The following is a 16,183-nucleotide window of genomic DNA, read 5'->3' on the forward strand; positions in this document are numbered from 1 at the left end:
TTGCCAAACGATCGCCCAATAGCCCAGTCCACAAATTAACAGAAAACCTATGTTGAAAACCTCTGGGAAATAATTCTCTTGGATTTTCCTCTGCCCAGATATGAAGGTTGTGATAATTGGAACAACCTTACCGGCAAAATAGCGACTCATCAGAAAACAGTATCCGTGACAAGAAGTGTGAAGCATCGTTTTGGTTTATTAACCATAGATAAAAGTCTGGCCTAATTGGATAATCCTCTGGCAGAAGATGTACTCGTGTATAGTGGTATGGATGTCTCCTATTATCAGCTAGAACTCTGCACCGAACTCTTGGATAAACCCATTTCACGAGAAACTGTTCGAATACTCGGGGTGCCGTCTTCCTCAAAGACATTCAGTACGGCTTCCGCGTGTTCGACAGTCCTTACATTTCTTGGAGCACCCCTAACTTCTTCTTCGAACTGGCTGCATCTGACCCGTTTCTCGACCCCGAGCGATTAATTTCAGGATTGTTTTGTCTTTGTGGAAATTGTCACGGTACAACCTTACTGCTTCACGTGCATTGTTCCCACATCGCGCAAAAGTAAGAATCATATCTACGTACTCAGAGGAAGAATACATGTTAAATGATACACCTGAATTAAATATCGCAGCGAAATTCTATAACAAATGTCAAACTGACGTAAACAATCATTCTAATAAATGTAGTGGACCAAATCAAATGGACAGAATTATAGAGGTTTACGGATAAAAAGGAAACCTAGGCAACGCAAAATTGCGATTATTCCACCTTAATGATGCTCAACTCTAATTGGTCAACTTCAGAATGTCTTTTCTCGGTTATCATTTGAGATAGGACTTTTTTTCTTTAAAATACACGTTAATATATTCGCCCTAAGGCTCCCTTTTTTCTCTGGGGAGCCAGTTCTGGGACACCCTGTATACAAGTGTCCCAATATTATAAAAACACTAAAGTTATATTTTTTTAAATGGAACCTACCCAGTTTGATTTCATTTTTGGATTCTATGCTAAATTGTGAATCAAATCTACACAGGTCGTTTTTACTTATCTGCCATCGTTTTTGATTCGCGGCGCTTTTTTTTACCAGAATTCCGAATTGCAGGGCTTCCTTCGAAAATTCGTACCTTCCAAATCGTTCCAAATAAATGAAAATAATTGACGCTGTTTGATTCCTGAATGTTTGCCGCATCTGCTAAGTGTTTACTCAATGACGTGCTTAGTCGCATATGCCTAGTGCGATTTTTTAAATACTTATAACAAACTAAAAATGTCAAAAACTCATTTTTTTCCAAATGGCACCCTGCATTTGTTATTACACTGGTCGAAAGCTTTTTTGACAACGGTATAGGGTTTGTATAGTCGAATGTGAAAATCTAGGGTGCTATCTTAAATCACTAAAAATCACTAAAATAATTAAATGTTTAATTGTTAAACAATGTTTTGTTGGTTGATTCATCTTTATGGAGTGACCATATTGGGTGATTATCTTTTGTTAGGCCTACTAGATTTTTGTATTGTCTTTTTAACGGAAAAATTGCGCCAAATTTAGCGATATCTACCGGCCATCATTAAACACAGACAATTAAACTATAGTAAGACTGTCAAGTGGGATTACATTTTCGGAGACGCGCTCAAGTGGCGCTGCCCGAGCGTTAGGCCAAACTAATGTATAACAAGTTGCATATCTGACTAGTTTCTGTATACCTAGTTGCCTTTTTTTTTTCAATTTGATTTAAATTGATACTTATTTAAAAAAAATAGAAACGACAAATTAAGTATTAAACATTTTAATACAAATTCTAACATATACAACAAATTAGTAGTTCATTAAACGAGTTTGTGTGTAAATTGGGATTTTTTGGGCATGAGTGGGCTAGTTTAAGGCGAGTGAAACTGAACTGAAGGGTAGATCTAGTTCAATAATTTGATCTTGCGTTAAGTTTTAAAATTTCTGGAGATAATTTTAGAATCGTGCAAAAGATCGGTCCATATAATAAATGTTTCTACCTTTTAAAGTACGACTACTAACTTTCTTGCATTCAAGGACTTGCAACACACTAGAAGATTTTGTTGGGTGTCTATTTTGGGCCTTGGGCATAACAGGAAGGATTAGATTCTCTACAGTGGGATTTTCAGTAATCGTAGAATTTTCAATTTGTTCAGCTGGTGTAACATTATTTATTGAAGTTTGTTTGTCTACACGAAGAAAAATCGACGACAGGGCGTATTTATGGAGTTTTGTTTTTTGAGTAAAGAAATTGTTGCTAAAATGTTTCTCGCAAATAGAGGCATTATCTGTTTTGAAGGGTGGTGCAACATTTACCTAAAGCTTCTATCCATCGTTTCCTTTGTTCTTCTAATTTTGGATATTTAAAATGTTTATTTTTTATCGCCGATCTTGTTTACAAAGCATTTATGTTTAATTTTTCCCATATCCAAATAAATAAAATAAAAATTGCGATCTGAAAAACCATATTTCCTACTTTTTCAAAAAGAAGATAACTTACCAAATAAAAAGATAACGAAAAATGATCTCAACATACTGGTTTGGAGTAATTTATTTTGTAGAACAATTTATAAAATTTATTGACTAAACCTTGACAGAAATTCGAAAATTCAAAATTACTGATGACATTATTAATTAATATTCAAATCAACCTTCTTTTTAAACGGAAAGACCCGAACGGATTAACGAGTAAATTCGGTAATTTAGTTTGGCCTAACGCTAGAGCAGCGCTAGTGTTGTCAGTGTCTCCCATGTTTTATACGGGTTTTGAAAGTCTTGATTCTGTTGATGGTCTGTGTCATTAAACGTTGACAGTCAGAAACGTTCCTCATCTTGTCCAACGCTGTTGTTTGTTTCTCGAAATGTTTAAGCGTGGAATTTCCTACCGTGACAATAAGCATAGATTCCTGCAGTAATCCGATGTCAAATCATACTATGCGTTAGTAATGGCAGTTAGAAGTTCCTATTGTGAAATTGTCCCCGCTGGTGTTGTAAATGTCTCTCTATATATCCCTACATATTCTCAATCGGGTTGAGGTTTGGACTTCGACTGGGCCACTCGAGAACGTTTATATTCTGTTCTGTTGGAAAATAAAATTTGCACCTGGATAGACTCTTATCACTGATGGTAGCATCACGTTTTCAAGAATCCGAATATATTCTTTGCTGTTGAGACGATTTTCAACACATAGCATTACTCCAGAATTAACTGCAGAAATCCATGCTCACAAATTTATCGAAAAACGTTCGCCTCGTTCCGTTGTTGAAGTGAAAACTTCTTTAGGCGCACCACATACATTTTATTCCCGGACAGTGAATTAGTTTCATGCGACACGGTAAAATCGTAACGCAGATCAGCGCAAATCGTCCGCAGAACGACACGGTAAGCTAAAATCATGGGAGTCGAGATTTTTTGCGGAGCGAGCGAAAAACAATCAACTGTGCGTCACTTGTCAGTTTTCAATTTTCAGTGATAATTGTGTTGTGACCTGACTGACCTCAGTGCAGAGCTGCAGGAGTAATTGTATATATATATACAGGATATTTCACGAGTGATAATGAGCCTGACGTAATTTAAAGTGCAACCCACACCATATTTCCGAAAAAAGCTGGCTACTGAAATTAAAATGTCCGGCTTTTTTTGAAAATGTATTGTGGGTTGAATTTATTATTCCGTCAGGCTCATTATCACTCCTGAAATACTGAAACGTTTCGACTTCCTTGACTCTTCCTCGATGATTTTTTTTCTCCCTCATTTGGTGTATTGTTGGTTGCCGCAAAAATACGAAACAAAAATAATGAGAAAAGAAATATTTACGGATCCTACGTTGTGTGCTGAGATATGACATTTGGTGAGGATGTGCATAGACGGAAAATAGTCGGACGAGTCCATCCTTCGCAAAGTAAGAGGTGTTCAACAGATTAACAATCAGTTGTAACTCTGACCGGTATTCTCTGCTGTGACAGGTTTTGTCACGCCAGTGGAATATTTTGTCCGCGCAGGTTTCCCTCACCAAATGTCATATCTCAGACCGGCCTTGCTCTAGTACTCATCAATTACAACAAATTTTCTAAATAAAGCTTCTTTGAATATGCAAAATTGAATTGCCACTTGTGCCCCCTTTATTTTGACGTGCCGTTCACGTTCAATGCAATTTTATAAATCTGAAAACATTTTTAAAGAGGAACCGTAAACATTTTTTAAATACTGCTGTTTGTTTTATTTCTTTATTAAATGTAATTAGATCAAAATCGTTCCATAGGCGGGTAAGCAAATCTTTAGTGAATCTAGATCAATTTTTAAAACCCTTCAGAATTATTTAGAAAAGTTATTGCAGTAGATGAGTCCTATTACTAGTTAAAGTTAATGCGCTTTTTCTGTTACACCCTGTATATTGTACACATTACTCTCATATTTTTCTTATAGATTATTTGTGCTCCAGAATCGATCATTAATATATTTGTAGCCAAGTTTACTTGTCTTGAACCACTACCTCCTCCTTTTCTCATATTTCTTGGTGCATCTCTTTTTCCTTTTTGCTGACGCGAAGATCCCCGTCTTGAATTGTCTTATTCACATATTGTTCTGGTGTAAGTCCATTTTAACCCTGGTGCTCAAGTTCCGCCAATAAATTATTGAATCTCAAAAATTATTTATTAAAATTTAACATAAAATAACATTTTTAATTTACAATGCGAAAATTTCCGATAATAATGCGGAATCTGGAAAAGTGCCCCGAATGCTTGCAGCGTTTCCACGTTGAATGGCAAGGGAAATCCTCTCAAAAAGGAATTTCTTAGATTTTGAATCCCCTGATTCCGCGATAAGTCGGTCTCCGATGACATTAATAAAATCTATTGTTTCTTTGCACCAAGGGCCTAAGGTTTCAAAGGCTAAACCTTTAAATATGTAGTTTGACGAAATAATTGAACGATATTTGTTATGTTTGCGTTTGCAAGCCATTTCAGCGGCAAAACCTGAGACTTCAAATGTTTTCAATACGTAACTGTCTGCAAGTGTATCTACAACAGTAATGTCCCAAACCAAAGGTTGACCTTTATTCCACGGTACTAAAGTCATCCCATCAGGGCGTTTTCCGTCATCACGAGATAGTCCGTTTGGTTCTAAAGTTGAAATCACATGAATAGAAGTCAAAGACCGGTTGATAGTAGAATTAATTTCAGTGTGTCTTGAAAATCTACCACTGCTTTTGGAACAACTTAGACCGTGAATACCAATTTCATCAACTTTCGCATTGCATTTGCAAATATGAGGTGTACAAAGATTACAACCCAATCTTAAACCAATACAAACTTGGAAGGAAGTGTTATCTAAAAGAGTACCAATATTAGGAGAAGGTATTGCATGTAACCAAGATCCTGATTCTCTGCATTGCAAAGTCTTAAAACGAGCCAAGTCCCTAGATGAATTAAAGATTAAGTCATTGTCAATTATTCTATTGATATTGATATTATCCCAATTCTTCTGAAATTGTGGAATTGTTGGTCTTTCGTTCTCATTTTCTACATCCCAGACAGCTAAAGCTTCATCATAATGGTGAATAATAAGCTCATTATCCTTTGAATTTAGTAATTGAGAAACAAGCTTTTTAACACCATGAACTGAAGATATGAAAGCAGGGTGGCAAATATCGGAAATGCGGCGAATTCCCAGTCCACCAAATCTAATCGGTAAAGTGGACTGACACCATTGTAAATCAGTTAAACGTAAATTAAGTATTTTTTCTAAAGAAGACTTTAAAGAAGAATCAATGGAATTAACGTAATTAGAAAATTTCCAAAAAGGAGTTGTTCTTAATAAAAAATTAAATTTTGGTATGAAAAGACAGTTCTTGATTAAGGTATAAGCCACGTGTCTGCTAAGAAATTCAGCTTTATTTAAAAGATTTTCAACTGTAATAATAGTTTTTTCGACAGTGTTTTTGAAGCCTTGGTCAAAGATTGGAGAGCCTAAAAGAGATAAACTTCCTCGGTCACAAATTTTAATACCTGGTGCTAAATTTTGAAATTCCTTTATGACTTTTAAATCTGTGTCTCCAGAACAGCTAAAGATCTCGCATTTGTTAAAGTTTAATTCAAGACCAATTTTTCTGGATAAATTGATAACTTTCTTAAAGTCGGACAAAACTACTTCTGGGTAATCAGCTAGGGTTCCATCATCTAAATACCAAATATTCAGTTCAGAGTTCAAAGATAAAATAATTGGTTGAATGGCAAGACTAAAAATCATAGGACCACAAGGATCTCCTTGTTGAGCTCCAACAGAAGAAGAAATTAAATGATCACCAAAAAATAAAGTTGAAGGATTCCTATAGCATTGATAAAAATAAGGGTAAAGAAGTGGGGTATGACATTGGACTTCTTTTAGAATACAATCTCGTTCGACTGAGTTAAATGCGTTTTTGAAATCTAATTTAAGAACAACTTTGCTACGGTTTAGGTCGTTATTCACAAAGGTACGTGTAGTATGAATTGCTGCTTCGCATCCTAGCTTAGTTGCCACTCCAAGTTGGTGTGGAGATAAATACGAATTTACAATATTACGACTTTGAAAACAAGCAAGCCTTGAAGTCAATCTTCGTAAACAGTTTCCTATAGCGATCGGTCTAATTCCTCCATCTTTCTTATGAAGGGCGCATAAAGACGTACCATATAATAAATGACAAATTTCTGAAGGAAGTTGGCCAGACAATAAAAAATTGCACAGTTTTGTTGAAGCTCTTAGTGCCCGCTGACCTGCTTCGCCCGCTGATAAAGATATAATATCTTTTAAATATTGTGGTCTCAAGCCATCTAAACCTGGTGAAGAACCGGCAGGAAAGGAATTGATAGCTTCTCGAACGTTTTGCTCATTAACTATTAAAGAAAAGTCTCCCGTTTTGAAAGCGTCTGGAAAAAAAAGTGCGCGAGATGGTGAAGGATGCTTTTTTTTTAATTCTTCAGCAACATCTTCATTGAATGAAGCTAATGAGTCATCCGAGGACAATAATTTAACAGCTCCTTTGATATCAAAATCGGCTACTTTTGCTTCCACTTTCTTAGCTAGTGATAATACTGTGTTCGTCTCAAGAACAGAGATTTTTGAATGTCGTCTGTTGGTGAACATTTTTAAATGATGGTCGCGCCGAGATAATATAAACAGAATACATTTTAATTAAATTTTTCGTTTCTTTTAAAAGCAGATTTTTTCAGTCTCGAATTTTAAACAATCATACTAATACGGCAGCAAAAATCAAGAAAATTATTTTATAGCCAAACAAAAGGTCTTCATAAATAGTTATTTTTGGATTAAGGGCGTGCAGGAGGCGATTTTGGCCCGCGGCGCAATTATAAGCACGAGACCCGAAGGGCCGAAGGATTATAAGATACCAAAGGGCCAAAATCGCCGTTCACGCCCGAAATGCAAACATTATTTTTTGTAAAATCATTTAAATCCACCTTAAAGCTTTGAAAAAATAAATTGGTTCTCAAAAATCAAGAGTTATGTTGTTGGTTGCCAATGTGATGCAACAAATAAAATAGCTATTAAAATTAATTGTTGTTCTTTTAGGCCTTAGGGCGCAAAAGGCATTATTTACGCCCGCAAATTACTGTATAAATGACTTCATTTTGATACGATTTTACAAAAACTTTTTTTAAAGAAATTTTTCCATTGAACTTTTTCACTATCTTTGTTAGTTTTCGAAATATGCTTAAGTGAAAAACGCAAAGGACTGAAATTGCAGAAGGTAATTTCAACTTTTAAATGCATCTTAGCAGCCATCTTTGTGTAAGGATTTATAATTTGATATCAACTACACAGTATGGGGTAGAGTAAGGGATACTTCCTTGGAAGTAACATTTAGAACGAATTGCATTTGTATTTATTACATTTGTGCATATTCATAAATAATTTATGTTATTATTATTTAAATTTAAAAACAACTATCCCACCTCCACCCGGCGGCACGGCAATTTTGCCGGAGTACATACACTATTACGGATATTACTATCAAGTAATAGTGCAGTGCTTATCAACATAATTACCGGCGTCTTGCCTCCGCATTTTGACTTTGTTGTGTATTATGTTCTGTGTCAATGTTAAGGAACTTCCTCACGATGTGACATGAGTATAATAATATACCTTTTTGAATTTCAACTACCAATGTGTTATCTAAATCCAGAATTTTTAAATTTTTAAAAAGAGATTGCGGTACTATTCCCGTTGCTGAAATTACAAGTGGTAAAATCGAAATTTTTTCTAAACACCAAAGATTTCTCATAGCAACGGACAGCTCTAAATATTTATTAATTTTTGTGTTATATGTCTGTGTTATATTATGTGAATTTGGAACAGCTATATCTAAAAGATATGCCTGCTTTTGTTGTTTATTTAAAATAATAATGTCTGGTCTGTTATGCTTAATATGAATGTCAGTTAAAATTGTTCTATCAAAATATAACTTGTAACTGTCATTTTCCAAACAACTTTCTGGTGTATAACTATAATGTGGTTGTGTATTCTTTAATAAATTGAATTTAACAGCTAAATTCATGTGTATAATTTTAGCGAATATATCGTGTCGTTTTTTATATTCGCTTTGAGCCAAAACGGTGCAAGAAGAAATAATGTGTTCAATTGTTTCCCCTTCAGTTCCGCAAATCCTACATTTATCAATTATCGATTGTAAACCGCATATGTGTTTTTTATAATTTCTTGTATTTATAACACGATCTTGTATTGCAAATATAAAACCCTCAGTCTCAGGATGAATATTTGATTTCTTAAGCCATGCATGAGATGCCTGAATATTAACTTCTGGTTGTTCCAGTTCTTTAAAGTATCTCCCATGTAAAGACTTCTGTTTTATATTTGCTATTGTGTCAGGTATATTTGGCTTAACAAATTAAATTTATATATTTATTAAATAATTCGGCATAGCCTTTCTGTAATGTGTCCAGTTCATTAGTTAACGTTTTTATCCGAAGCGTTGCAAAATAATTCAGGTGATGAGAAGGCTTGTTAAAAAGAAAGAATTTTTCATCTGTACGAAAAAACATACAAAGGAATACATCAACTTGACAAGCTGAAAAAGATCTTACTTTGAAAAAGAAAATTACCGACATAGAACTAACTTTCACTCCAAATTCATAATTAATGACGATATTGTCTGAAAATTTAATCCTGTATGGCTCTTTACCAACCAAAGTCATGATCATTAGTAAAGTTAAATTTTTTCGGTTTAAGGTGGTCCACTCAATTTTTGTATTAATACGCGCTAGCACATCTGACTGGAACGAAAAAATTCAAATTACAACAACCGAGCAACACCCCTACCTTATTTTCCACTGATTGTCCTGTAAATACTACACAGCAAAATGTAGTAAGACCAACTAGAGCGATAGCACCGGCCCTGAGATATCTCTCCCACAAATCGTTTTCATCCTATAAGATGCATTTCCTATAAATGATCTCTATCAATATGAAAATACTAACCAAAAAGAAGTATACGGTACAGCTTAAAAAAAATGGAACTACAACAATAGCGAATATGAGAATCCAGTTTCGAAATTTTGTTAGGGTGTCAGAAGCGGCACAGTAATAAATTTTATGATAGAAAATAAACTGCACATTACTTGATACCCACTTAATTATTTCAATGTGTCTTTTAATGCAAAATTTTATTCGATGTTCTACTTCCGTCTGGTTCTGTTCTGTAGTGTACAAGAGTATGTTAGGACCACATATCATTGCATATGCTAAAACAGGAAACGTTGATCTATAAATCCAGTTAAGAACAACGTTGTAATCAGGAAACCAGTTGTCAAAGATATATAGAGCAAAAAATCCGTCTTCATCATTGCGAACTGGTACAACAAACAAAATTAACGGTATCAACGATACAATCGCGTTTCCAATTATAAAATAAGAGTACAACATTGATTCGGTTGTAATTTCTGCAAAATTTCATAACCAGCACTGTCCAAGGCCCAGAGTTTGAAATCTGTTAAAGCACTCAAAGCAATTTCGCTACCCAAGAGGAGGCCTGCGATGTTGACCATTGCCTGAAGAAGAAAACAGTTTCTATTTTGTAAATAATGACGGTGAAGTATTACATAAATTATCCCGAAAAATATTGGACTGTATTTAATAATAATCGTGAAACTAAAAACACAGGCGACGAAATAAATTTGTATGGCAGTAAAAACTAAGTGAAAGATTAATGTGAAGTGAAGGAGGATTTTCGTGAGTCTTAACTTCAGCACATCAACCATCATAATTCGGATTATCCATAGAGAGTCGTCTGAAATAATACTCATAAAATGTTCAAATATTTAGTAGTTGCTATACCTGTAAGTGGTGCTTTCGTGGAGAAATCCATTAAGGAATCTTTTTGAAATCTGTTTAAATAAGAGGATTAAAAACATTATAACATATGTAGTACATAACAAAATGTTAAAAAAAAAGATTGATAAAAAATGTAAAAAATCACCAGAAATGTGAAAAACCGTAACGGAGTAAAAGTTCAAATTACTTTTCTAAGATAGAGGTTGAGAATAAGCTGCTACCACGACTGCACTTTATCACTGCTCAACGAAGAACATTATCAGTTATCACCTGCTTAGGTAGAACTACTCTATATAAATATTATAGACATAAAATTCAAAGCTTTTTAACATAAAAATTGATCTTCTATTTCCGTGCAGACGCACTTGAGTAAATTTATAATGCACACATTAACCCTAATTACTATTTCAATTGACTCATTTTACTAAAGAAGAACCTAACGATCCACACATAAAGAATTCTATTTAATATCTTCCCAAACGTAATTTTTTTTATGATGTCCACGGTTAAATATAAGAGCCCGGAAAATGTTATTATTAATTATTAAAAATTGTTAGGTACCTATATTTTGCCTATCCTATGCTTTTCATCACTTCCATTATCGTTATACTATCAAGGTGAATCCTTACTTAAGATCCAGTAAGTTGTAATCATTATTAAATTGTAGAAAAACTTTACATTTTAAAACTTCAATTTGCACAATATTATTTTTAATCAACAGTGATTTTTCTGCTAGTTTTTTTATTATTCAACATCATATACATACGTAACTGTACAAAGTGACCAAAAAGAAAACAAATCAGAGCAAGCGTTGCAAATTATCGGTCATCTCGTAGCGGAATCCTATGCAAATAAGCGTTCAATGCATGAGCGTACATAATTTGTGGTCTCAAACGCTACTTTAATTTTAATAGTATATTAAATAACGAGTTTTATAAGGGTTGATTTGGAGCAAGAGTCCTAGGTGTAGAAAACGACCCGTAGGGGAGTTTTCTATGGAATGAGTGCGCCAATGCCCTTATAAAACGAGTTTTTTCTGTTATTTTTTAGAATTTGCACCCTTGTTTTAATTTTTAACTAAAAAAATTGAATTTTTAAAAACGGATGCAACTACATATGCAACAGATGTTAAAAAGTAGAGTTTGAATATTAATATTTGAAGTTTTTTGGTGTAAATGACAATAATACACTGAAATATTGGTAATTTTTTTTTAAAGATCTATTAAACCACGAGTGCTTTAATAGATAGCAATAAACGACTCCAAATTGAATACAATAATAGACCTGTTATTAATTACAAATTATATTTTGATCGCACAGTTTTAACTGACATTCATATTCAGCATAACAGACCAGACATTATTATTTTAAATAAACAACAAAAGCAAGCATATCTTTTAGATATAGCTGTTCCAAATTCACACAATATAACACAGACATATAATACAAAAATTAATAAATATTTAGAACTCTCCGTTGCTATGAGAAATCTTTTTAAAAATTTAAAAAGTTTGGACTTAGAGAACACATTGGTCGTTGAAATTCAAAAAGGTATATTATTATCAGAGATCGGATTCAAATAGGCGTTAGGTAGGAAGCGGAGAATCAGTTCCTAATATAATTGCATGCAAAAACGCTAACCAAGTAGCCCAAGTACTAATCGCTCACTACTGATGTAGTGATGTGGTTTCATATTATAAATACAATCAGCGCACGGAATAATGCTAGTTAATCCGACTTGCGAAGGTGTTTATTGCTGAACAGGTCGACTGTATGGTTTTTGCCGAGTTTTTGTTCCGTTTTTATTTAACGTGAGACGGAAGCAATGTCCGGTGGCGTCCCAAGAGTTTAGCGAATTTATTTGAATAAAATTCGATAAGGTTGTAAAGTAAAAAATAAATTATCAAATAATAATGAAAACAATATTCAAACCAAAAGACGCCAGGTAATCTGTCGAGTCTTGTACTGCTTCAAAAAACAGACAAACCATTATTAAATCGTGAAATTACATTGGGCCCGACGCCCTGCGAGTACCGTGCCGCACGTTCATGAAATCGTCCCCCACTACTTAAATCGCCTAAATCTGTCCGAACACTGATTATTATACTCATGTCATGAGGAAATTCCTTAACATTGACACAGAACATAAAACACGAAAAAGTCAAAATGTGGAGGCGAGACGCCGCGCCGGTAATTATGTTGATAAGCACTGCACTATTACTTGATAGTATTATCCGTAATAGTGTATGTACTTCGGCAAAATTGCCGTGCCGCCGGGTGGAGGTGGGATACGTAATTCTATCGACAAACTCGCAACACATTACATTTTGCTCACTAGTGAGAACATATTTTTTCCTCACTAGTCATTCAATTGCCATCTTTGCTCACTATTTTCAGTGAGCAATGATCATGGAAAAAAGTATACATTTTTTTGCACAGGTAGCAGGTAGCATCGTTTCTGATTTTTTTTAGCACCCGATGCATGTTATGAGAAATTCTAATATAAAAAATACGGAAAAAAATCAAGAATCACAAAACACAAACTAAATCGTAAACAGCAATAAAATTAAGCAATACAATTGACAAATTGACAGCAAGTTTTCTTGACGATCACAATGACTCTGCGCACTCTAAACAATTTTGATTCAAATTTATTTACCTTGAAATAACACAGGTCTGCACTGATTTCGATGTTTGCATAAAATGGACAGTTTTTGAACAATTTCGACCCCCTGATTACGAAAATGATTTTGGTTTTGCGCTATCACGTCTAGTTTTTTCACAAATCGTTTTTTCTTAAAATTGAAATGTTCACCTAGAATGAATGAATTATTTCAAAATTTCGATATTGTAATATCGGACAACAATATGGATATTCGAAATTTCCTTGTTTTATTTGCGAGTGGGACTGCCGGGCACGAGACAAGCATTGGACTCAAGAGAAGTGGCCTTTAAGAACTAGACTTGTACCGGGAAGCAATAATAAAAAATAATTTATTTGTATCCTAAAAAAGTAGTATTAGGTACCACCAATGCATATCAAACTCTGTTTGATGAAGCAATTTGTAAAGCCTCTTGATAAAAATGGACAATGTTTCAAGTATTAATGTACAAAGTTACCAGATCTCTCCAATGCCAAATTAAAAGAGGTTAGGACCTCAAATAAGATCTTTGTAAAAAGGTAATGATTTTCAAAATTCTATGAATGTTGTTGAAAGGAATGCCTGGACGGCATTTAAGAACGTCGTAGAAAAATTGCTTGGAAATCACAAAGATGAAGACTACGAAAATATTGTAAGAATCATGTTTAAAAATTTTCACATTTTGGGATGTAATATGAGTTTGAAAGTGAATTTCCTCTTTTCGCACTTAAATCTTTTTCCTAAAAATCTTGATGCTGTCAGCGAGGAACAAGGGGAACGTCTTGACCAAGAAATAAAACAAATGAAGAGGTGATATCAAGGAAGATGGAGCCTATCAATGATGGTAGACTTTTGTTGGATGTTACAGCGCGATGTACCTACCCAAAAAAAAAATATACAGCAGGCAATCAATTAAAAGAAGTTTCCTCACAAAGCGTTAAAGATAAGGAATAAAAAATTTAGTTAGATTATTAACTAAGAATTATTATAAACATCTTAATTTCCTAAATAAATTGCTTATTTTTTTTTGTTAATTGTGAAAAAACCTGACGTGATACAAAAAAATGAATTGTATTTTTGTAATCAGGGTTCCAATGTTATACAATATCAGTTATCAAAATCAAAACATCGCTTAAAAAGTTTTGTTTTGCAGGCCTGTGTAATGTATACAGGGTGATTTTGAAAGTTGTGCAGATATTTTAATCACGAGCTACTGGCTTCATGTAGAACACGGAAAAAATGTTTAAAAAATTCTATGTCAAAAAATAAAATGACATTTATTTTTTGAGGTACAAATTTTTTTAAATGCTTTTAGTTTTCTACGTTGTCAAACAACCTCGTAGGTAAAATTTCGGCACATTTTAAAAATACACTGTAATGATTTGAAGACATTACTTTTTCCGCCAAATATTTGAACCTGCGCAAACGGTAACAAATGTGGTCGTGATCGTCATCGAATCGGAGGAGCCCTACGTTGTGTCTTTCTTTTGGCGGAAAAAAAAAGAAAAGGTTCGGAATGCAAACGATGAGGGTTCCAGTTGGAAGAGTGCCGCAAATAAAACACACATGTGAGGGACGCCAAACTTTTATTTCATTTAATTATTTGATCCGCAATGACTTTGAATTTTTGAAGCGAGCAACGCAAGATGGCAACAAAACAAAATAAAAGGTATACACAAATAAACAGCATTAAACGATGCAACACAAAATACATAATTTACCAAAATCGAAATAGCAAACGGTGAATTTTTAAAGAAATAAAGACAAACAAGAAATTAGACACAATGCCAAATCTCACGTTGCACTCGCATACGCCAAACGAACCGACAAAGTGGATTTTTGAATTAAGGTGAATGAACGAATTTTTCCCGACAAAACACAAAAATAAACAAATTATAAAACGCGGTTATTGCAAAACGGGACCGATAAAACCCCCGTAAACGGTATCCCAAAGGCGGAATCTTTTCAAACTTCATAACAAATTTTTCTTAAACACGAATTACAATAAAATATTTCATTTCGGTACAGTTGAGATACGGGGACGCGCGATTTCGTCACGAGCCGTTTAGATGGAGATACAACAACTACAGAGTACATGTGTGAACATTACTACAACCTCTAACGCATGCGACACCCCCACGCCCTATTTCTACATCCGCATACCGGTCGGAAGGGAGATGACGGGACACACAACTTCCATGTGTGGACGTGAATCTCACGCGTAGGTTCGGAGGGGACGAGGCACACAACTTCCATGTGTGTACGTGAATCTCACGCGTATGTTCGGAGGGGAAGAGGCACACAACTTCCATGTGTGTACGTGAATCTCACGCGTAGGTTCGGAGGGGACGAGGACAAAAGGAAAGGAAATTACGCTGAGCGAACGAAACTACAACGTGCAGTGATCTATATAGTCCCAATCATCAAATCAATGCCTATCGAAGTGCGGAACATTTATTACAGCCCGTGACGAAACGAACGCTGATGTCGCTCTAAACTGCTTTCCCAATTACATGACACAAACTTTTCTTCCGATACGAACAAATTATGATTTTAACAAATTTGTGAATTTAGCATGTCAGAATTTAATATTTACAATGCTGTTCTACCTGCAAAACATACCTGTAACAACAAAACACAGTCCTGGCTCGAACAAAGATTAGTGTAACGCGTGAGACAAAGGGAAAAAGTGGCGGCAAAATGGGACAGCGTCAATATCACTGATTTGCACCAAATCTCACGGGAAAACACTCCGTCTGTTAATTCGCGAATGAAAAGCGTTTAATTCAACAGCGGATGGCAGCGGGAATTAGCAAAAAAACACGAGATTTTTAAACAAAACACTCTGCACGCACCAAACACGTCTTGCCTCCGGCGAGGGTGGAAAAAAGCCCGCTTTCGCGCTTTCTCCTCCCACCATTCCTTAAGTCACTTCTTGACCATGGCCTACTGGATTCCATTTTTGGTAAACAAACCAAGGCCTACTTGGTAGCCGTGAAGTGGAATTTTGAATCGGGGCACTACAACACCCTGTATATCATATTTTATAAAACGTACACCAATGCGGTTTCCTTGTTTTAAAGCATATTTCCTATAGGTTACTTCGCATTGGCGTACATTTTATAAAACATGATATACAAGGGTGTATTTTTAAAATGTGCCGAAATTTTACCTACGAGGTTGAA

The 16,183-nt window shown here is 34.8% G+C and overlaps 1 protein-coding gene and 1 long non-coding RNA gene across 2 annotated transcripts in view; both read right to left on the bottom strand.

Moving 5' to 3' along the window:
• LOC138125606 (uncharacterized) overlaps positions 1-14,518 on the bottom strand; it is a 196,000-nt gene extending 181,482 nt beyond the window's left edge. The window contains exon 1 of the mRNA XM_069041036.1: positions 14,416-14,518. The gene's annotated coding sequence lies outside the window, so the exon portion shown is untranslated. The remainder of the gene's footprint in view (positions 1-14,415) is intronic.
• On the bottom strand, positions 1,773-2,403 carry LOC138127355 (uncharacterized). The gene is made up of 2 exons (XR_011158194.1): positions 2,325-2,403; positions 1,773-2,265 (listed from the first exon to the last, which is right to left on the bottom strand). It is a non-coding gene; the product is annotated as an uncharacterized lncRNA (long non-coding RNA).
• Positions 14,519-16,183: the final 1,665 nt, after the last annotated feature.

Source organism: Tenebrio molitor, chromosome 3 (assembly GCF_963966145.1).
Source record: "Tenebrio molitor chromosome 3, icTenMoli1.1, whole genome shotgun sequence".
In the NCBI taxonomy this organism is placed as follows: domain Eukaryota; kingdom Metazoa; phylum Arthropoda; class Insecta; order Coleoptera; family Tenebrionidae; genus Tenebrio; species Tenebrio molitor.